The sequence below is a fragment of the Pecten maximus genome, chromosome 11 (assembly GCF_902652985.1).
Source record: "Pecten maximus chromosome 11, xPecMax1.1, whole genome shotgun sequence".
Classification (NCBI taxonomy): Eukaryota; Metazoa; Mollusca; class Bivalvia; order Pectinida; family Pectinidae; genus Pecten; species Pecten maximus.
The window spans coordinates 3,906,335-3,914,462 of record NC_047025.1 but is presented as its reverse complement, the minus strand read 5'-3'; the positions used below and the strand labels follow the sequence as shown (position 1 = coordinate 3,914,462).

The window sequence follows — 8,128 nt, the reverse complement described above, 5'->3', positions numbered from 1 at the left end:
TCTGGCTTGACCGCTGTGTTACTCAGAGAGAGTAATGTCGGTGGCACTCTGGCTTGACCGCTGTGTTACTCAGAGAGAGTCATGTCGGTGCCACTCTGGCTTGACCGCTGTGTTACTCAGAGAGAGTAATGTAGGTGGCACTCTGGCTTGACCGCTGTGTTACTCAGAGAGAGTAATGTCGGTGGCACTCTGGCTTGACTGCTGTGTTACTCGGAGAGAGTTATGTTGGTGGCACTCTGGCCGGACCGCTGTGTTACTCAGAGAGAGTAATGTCAGTGGCACTCTGGCTTGACTGCTGTGTTACTCGGAGAGAGTAATGTTGGTGGCACTCTGGTTGGACCGCTGTGTTACTAAGAGAGAGTAATGTCAGTGGCACTCTGGCCGGACCGCTGTGTTACTCAGAGAGAGTAATGTTGGTGGCACTCTGGTTTGACCGCTGTGTTACTCAGAGAGAGTAATGTTGGTGGCACTCTGGTTTGACCGCTGTGTTACTCAGAGAGAGTAATGTAGGTGGCACTCTGGTTGGACCGCTGTGTTACTCATGATCAGAGAGTAATGTAGGTGGCACTCTGGCTTGACCGCTGTGTTACTCAGAGAGAGTCATGTCGGTGCCACTCTGGCCGGACCGCTGTGTTACTCAGAGAGAGTAATGTAGGTGCCACTCTGGCCGGACCGCTGTATTACTCAGAGAGAGTAATGTTGGTGGCACTCTGGCCGGACCGCTGTGTTACTCAGAGAGAGTAATGTAGGTGACACTCTGGTTGGACCGCTGTGTTACTCAGAGAGAGTAATGTCAGTGCCACTCTGGCTTGACCGCTGTGTTACTCAGAGAGAGTAATGTTGGTGGCACTCTGGTTTGACCGCTGTGTTACTCAGAGAGAGTAATGTCAGTGCCACTCTGGCCGGACCGCTGTGTTACTCAGAAAGAGTAATGTCGGTGGCACTCTGGCTTGACCGCTGTGTTACTCAGAGAGAGTAATGTTGGTGGCACTCTGGTTGGACCGCTGTGTTACTCAGAGAGAGTAATGTCGGTGGCACTCTGGCCGGACCGCTGTGTTACTCAGAGAGAGTAATGTCGGTGGCACTCTGGCTTGACCGCTGTGTTACTCAGAGAGAGTAATGTCGGTGGCACTCTGGCTTGACCGCTGTGTTACTCAGAGAGAGTAATGTCGGTGGCACTCTGGCTTGACCGCTGTGTTACTCAGAGAGAGTAATGTTGGTGGCACTCTGGTTGGACCGCTGTGTTACTCAGAGAGAGTAATGTCGGTGCCACTCTGGCTTGACCGCTGTGTTACTCAGAGAGAGTAATGTTGGTGGCACTCTGGTTGGACCGCTGTGTTACTCAGAGAGAGTAATGTCGGTGGCACTCTGGCTTGACCGCTGTGTTACTCAGAGAGAGTAATGTTGGTGGCACTCTGGCCGGACCGCTGTGTTACTCGGAGAGAGTAATGTTGGTGGCACTCTGGCCGGACCGCTGTGTTACTCAGAGAGAGTAATGTTGGTGGCACTCTGGCCGGACCGCTGTGTTACTCAGGGAGAGTAATGTTGGTGGCACTCTGGTTGAACCGCTGTGTTACTCAGAGAGAGTAATGTAGGTGCCACTCTGGTTGGACCGCTGTGTTACTCAGAGAGAGTAATGTTGGTGCCACTCTGGTTGGACCGCTGTGTTACTCAGAGAGAGTAATGTCGGTGGCACTCTGGTTGGACCGCTGTGTTACTCAGAGAGTAATGTTGGTGGCACTCTGGCTTGACCGCTGTGTTACTCAGAGAGAGTAATGTCGGTGCCACTCTGGTTGGACCGCTGTGTTACTCAGAGAGAGTGATGTCGGTGGCACTCTGGCTTGACCGCTGTGTTACTCAGAGAGAGTAATGTCGGTGGCACTCTGGCTTGACTGCTGTGTTACTCGGAGAGAGTAATGTTGGTGGCACTCTGGCTTGACTGCTGTGTTACTCAGAGAGAGTAATGTCAGTGGCACTCTGGCCGGACCGCTGTGTTACTCAGAGAGAGTAATGTCGGTGGCACTCTGGTTTGACCGCTGTGTTACTCAGAGAGAGTAATGTCGGTGGCACTCTGGCCGGACCGCTGTGTTACTCAGAGAGAGTAATGTTGGTGGCACTCTGGTTGAACCGCTGTGTTACTCAGAGAGAGTAATGTCGGTGCCACTCTGGCCGGACCGCTGTGTTACTCGGAGAGAGTAATGTAGGTGCCACTCTGGCCGGACCGCTGTGTTACTCAGAGAGAGTAATGTCGGTGGCACTCTGGTTGAACCGCTGTGTTACTCAGAGAGAGTAATGTTGGTGGCACTCTGGTTGGACCGCTGTGTTACTCAGAGAGAGTAATGTAGGTGCCAATCTGGCCGGACCGCTGTGTTACTCAGAGAGAGTAATGTCAGTGCCACTCTGGCCGGACCGCTGTGTTACTCAGAGAGAGTAATGTTGGTGGCACTCTGGCTTGACCGCTGTGTTACTCAGAGAGAGTAATGTCGGTGGCACTCTGGCTTGACCGCTGTGTTACTCAGAGAGAGTAATGTCGGTGGCACTCTGGCTTGACCGCTGTGTTACTCAGAGAGAGTAATGTTGGTGCCACTCTGGCCGGACCGCTGTGTTACTCAGAGAGAGTAATGTCAGTGGCACTCTGGCCGGACCGCTGTGTTACTCAGAGAGAGTAATGTTGGTGGCACTCTGGTTGGACCACTGTGTTACTCGGAGAGAGTAATGTTGGTGGCACTCTGGCTTGACCGCTGTGTTACTCAGAGAGAGTAATGTTAGTGGCACTCTGGTTGGACCGCTGTGTTACTCAGAGAGAGTAATGTTGGTGGCACTCTGGCCGGACCGCTGTGTTACTCAGAGAGAGTAATGTCAGTGCCACTCTGGCCGGACCGCTGTGTTACTCAGAGAGAGTAATGTTGGTGGCACTCTGGCTTGACCGCTGTGTTACTCAGAGAGAGTAATGTAGGTGGCACTCTGGTTGGACCGCTGTGTTACTCAGAGAGAGTAATGTCAGTGCCACTCTGGTTGGACCGCTGTGGTACTCAGAGAGAGTAACGTTGGTGGCACTCTGGCTTGACCGCTGTGTTACTCAGAGAGAGTCATGTAGGTGGCACTCTAACCGGACTGCTGTGTTACTCAGAGAGAGTAATGTTGGTGGCACTCTGGCTTGACCGCTGTATTACTCAGAGAGAGTAATGTCAGTGCCACTCTGGCTTGACCGCTGTGTTACTCAGAGAGAGTAATGTCAGTGCCACTCTGGCTTGACCGCTGTGTTACTCAGAGAGAGTAATGTCAGTGCCACTCTGGCTTGACCGCTGTGTTACTCAGAGAGAGTCATGTAGGTGGCACTCTAACCGGACCGCTGTGTTACTCAGAGAGAGTAATGTCGGTGCCACTCTGGCTTGACCGCTGTGTTACTCAGAGAGAGTAATGTTGGTGGCACTCAGGCTGGACTGCAGTGGCTGACACAGATATTTGTTCACACTTTGGTCGGAAGTTAAGGGTCAAGATATCTATTGGCTTACTGCTTTCCCAACTTACTGCCTTTCTCGACAATTCAATGTACAACTGTTGATAGATGTTGAAGCCTTTGTAACACGTTGTAATAAAATCTTATTGTCTTGACATACGGGGCGAGGTAGAATCCATGCAACAGGAAAATCGTCTTGGGAATGTTTTGTTTTTTTTCGTTTTCTGTAGAATTTTGTATTTATCAAAGTTGTTTACTGCAAGCTCTTCAGATCCAAACTATTTCCAACGCAATTTAAGGTACAGGTAATGCAATGAAAAGATTAACTATTCCTCGTATTCCTCTTTATTTCATTACATAAAAGATTGGGCACTTAACCCGTTTGGCATTTCAAATAGATTCCAAACCCTAGTCTGCAGTGCTGGCTACTGGGTTACAATGTAACCTTATTGATGTTGTGTATTAGGTTCTGTCAACACGTAAAATCAAGATAGATATATTCTGAAATTGCAACTGATATCTGGTCTTAAAATATTTTTTTTTATCTTTTTCTTTATTCACAGACTACAAGCATTTTGTTCCTTTAACAGTTTTGTCGTATTTTGAAACACGATATTGTAGACGCTTAATAGCAATTTTCCGATTATATTTTTTTTGTTTTTTGTTTGTTTTTTTTTTTTAAATAATGGAATTTATTTACTTTTTTTTTATATTGTACAGATCTGTGAGAAAAATTAAGGAAAGATTAAGAAATAAAAAATTAAGAAGAGAATTCGAATGAACCCATGTGAATTGTGTTGTACTGCAGGCTTTAAGCAGATGAACTTTAGATATTTTATATGAGGCAGTTAAGCTATTAATGCAACTCAAAGTTTAAAGGCTACACAAGTGAATGTTGCGTTTTATTTGACAGTGTATTGAAAGGTAGCGAGAGAGAGACTGAAGATGGCTATTGTACATTAAAGACTTTCTGAGAAAGGTCTAACAGGACGTTGCCTGATTTGTTTTTATAAGGAGATGGATAGCTGTAGTAAGATTGTTGTATGTTTAGTTGATGATAGTTAGTACTTGTTTACTGAATACTTGTGTTAAGTATGATAGAAATATAATTATCAATAAATAAATAAACAAAAACTGTGACAAGATGTCTACAGAATCGGAGATTAATTTTTGTGTTGGTCTTTTTTATGTTGTCAAGCAAGAGTCAGAATGACTAATAGCTGTCTTATATTTTTTTGTATATTGTCAGCCATCTGCAATCTTGTCCTTTAAAAATGCTACTTCTCCTAAACTCCTTAGCAGATTTCAATGAAAATGGTATGAACCAGCATTGGGACTTCGTCTCAGGTGACCTATTCTGACCGCCTTTTGTCCCTCGTCTTGTGTCCGTAAACAATTTACATTTTTGACTTCTTCTCTAAAACTGCTGAATCAAATTCAATGAAATTTGGCAAGAGGCTTCCATGGCATAAGGTCAACCAAAATTGTGAATTATAGGGTCAAAACTCCCAGATATGGTAGAATCAAATACTCAAGAGTCTTAAGGTGCTTTACCAAAATTGTGAATTTGGGGAGGGGGTAAATTTTACTGTACTATAGTTTATATAGGGAAATCACATATTTTACTATCATTTGATTTCTATTGAAATTCAATTTAACTGGGTTAACATCATCTCCATGTGATGACAGTGTCATTGTATGCACATGTTGGCCCTTACTGACCCCCTGAGCTGATGGGTAGGGCCAAAAAGTTTCAATTAACTTAAATATTTTAAAACTCAGATGACCGTTAAACATATTTTTGTTATAGATTTTTTTTGCAGTAAACACGAAAGGTGATAATTCAATAAATATCTGTGTCTATGGCCGAGTGGTTAAGGTGTCCCGACACGTTAACACTAGCCCTCAACCTCTGGGTTGCGAGTTCGAAACCTACGTGGGGCAGTTGCCAGGTACTGACCGTAGGCTGGTGGTTTTTCTCCGGGTACTCCGGCTTTCCTCCACCTCTAAACCTGGCACGTCCTTAAATGACCCTGGCTGTTAATAGGACGTTAAACAAAAACAAACCAAACAAACCAAACTATGAAACGGAAACATAAACCATTCAATCATTGATCTACTATTCTCACAGAAAAAAATCTGAAGATTCCGGAGATTCCGTTACCTATTTTAGAATTCGAATCTCCGTTGACAGTAGCATTTTAAAGGGCGAAAATGCACCATTCTCCTCACCAGTCTGTGTTAAACAAATTCAGATCGATGATAACCTTTCTCAAGACGTAATCGCTGAATGAACCCTTGGGGAAATTAACCCGTCTCTGTAGTACAGACTTTAGAAAAACAACAACACTAGGTGGATTTTTTAAATTCAATTGAATTGTTCAGTCTTCTATGGAATACATGTTGCAATAGATTGAATTACACTCACAATGCCTTTTCAAAACAATTACAGCGGGAAGCTAAGTAGATTTTATTTGAGACTTTGAATCTGGGGTTTGTGATGGGAAGACAATTGATGAGCCAACTTTAGGTACGATCGAAGCTGGGGCACCTAGTTTGAATGTAACAAAACCGCTGGAATTACTAACTATTCTTAAAAGCCCTCACAAAATGGATGCGTGTTATTCTTGACGTACTCTTGTGAAATATTGCTCGTTTACAGCATAGAATTTCTTGAAATTATTTCGTACCGTATCAACCGATATACTCGTCGTCGAACACCCACGGTTATCTAATAAGTGAAGCGTAGCATTGTGCAATCAACCGTGGGTATGATAAGTGAAGCGTAGCGTTGTGCAAGCAACCGTGGGTATGATAAGTGAACCGTAGCGTTGTGCAATCAACCGTGGGTATGATAAGTGAAGCGTACCGTTGTGCAGTCAACCGTGGTTATGATGAGTGTAGCGTAGCGTTATGCAATCAACCATGGGTATGTTAAGTGAATCGTAGCGTTGTGCAAGCAATCATGAGTATGATAAGTGAAGCGTAGCGTTGTGCAAGCAACCGTGGGTATGATAAGTGAAGCGTAGCGTTGTGCAATCAACCGTGGGTATGATAAGTGAAGCGTAGCGTTGTGCAATCAACCGTGGGTATGATAAGTGTAGCGTAGCGTTGTGCAATCAACCGTGGGTATGATAAGTGAAGCGTAGCGTTGTGCAAGCAACCGTGGGTATGATAAGTGAAGCGTAGAGTTGTGCAAGCAACCGTGGGTATGATAAGTGAAGCGTAGCGTTGTGCAATCAACCGTGGGTATGATAAGTGAAGCGTAGCGTTGTGCAATCAACCGTGGGTATCCGACGATGCACGGGAATAACGAAACCAATGTTTTCACCATTTTATAAGCGTGCTGCTGTACGATACAGACTGATTCGTGTTTTCATTCTTATGTCCATAAATCTCGATTTCTATTGAAAGGTGTAAATATCCCGTGTGCCTTTTGACCAAACCTTTTATATAACGAAATTTCATATATTTTCAATGTTTCTTACCATAACTGCATTTCATCTGATTTGTCAGAAGGCCAGACACAATTTTGCATAAATTGCTGTTCGTTGATTTATTTGATTCTCACATTTGATTTGATAAGAGAAATCGATAGATTTTATCCAAGGTTATTTCCAGATCGGCATCATTTACACAGCTGTGTGAATTGTCTGTTCAATAGTCCCAAGTGTATCAAGCACAGCAACTGGAAACGCCTTCAAATGCTCAATACTCGATGGCCTTGCGTCACAAATATAGAACCAGTTTGATTTTCATTAAGACATTGTACTGAAAAATCTTAGAGCGGAGAACATAGGTTTTTATTGCATGATATACTTCCAAGGGGATGTTTGATGGTATACATAATTTCCGTCCTGTTCGCTGAGGTGTTGAGTCTCTACGAGCGACTAATTAACTACCTCAGCTTAGCGCGTGATTTGGGTAAACGCTTAGGCCAAAAATTTAAAAAAAAATTACTGTGGATAATAAAACAATATTTTCTAACGATTTTACCTTTCCGGATATGTATGTCCGGAAGTTGCTGTACAGGTTTGAAACTTGAATCTCCCAATCCCAAATAAGGTTGATGTGTGTTGTTTCTTTTGTTGGAGAACACAAAATAAATAATGATTTCCATATTCTGGTTAGGTTTTCCTATTAAAGGTTGAAAATCTGTTCAGAACTGAATAATTTTTTTAGCCCTACCTACCTACCTACCCATATGTAAAACCCCCTGGTCGGGTTACAGCAAACCAAGATATTTTTAAGGGTGGCCTTTTAATACGACTTTAATACGAGCATTACTAACGGCCCAAACTCTACATAAGAAACAAAACTGTTGTTAGATATTCGTTAAAAAATATCAGAACTCGATAAATTCTCGTCACGCTTCAATCGATCTTGATTTGATAATTCTTCAATTACTTAATCCAGGTGTGATCAAGATTTGCATAGATAGCAGGTGTCATCGGTGATGCACGAGACGCACACCCTCCCGGAACACGTGGTACCATTCTCTTTGTACGTCTGCAAGGGTCTCCTAACATACCTGTCGGCTATGCACGGTTGATTGCATTACGCTACGTCATTCGGCTCATCTCGACCGGAATCGGCCGAGGTGAGCCGAATGTACCCTACGTGTCACGCTCCAAATAAGTGAAGCGTAGCGTTGTGCAATCAACCGTG

General features: G+C 44.1%; 1 long non-coding RNA gene across 1 annotated transcript; it reads left to right on the top strand.

The window, feature by feature from the left end:
• The first annotated feature begins 1,939 nt into the window (after positions 1-1,939).
• LOC117337237 lies at positions 1,940-4,627 on the top strand. Its single transcript, XR_004534773.1, has 2 exons — positions 1,940-2,685; positions 3,438-4,627. It is a non-coding gene; the product is annotated as an uncharacterized LOC117337237 (long non-coding RNA).
• Positions 4,628-8,128: the final 3,501 nt, after the last annotated feature.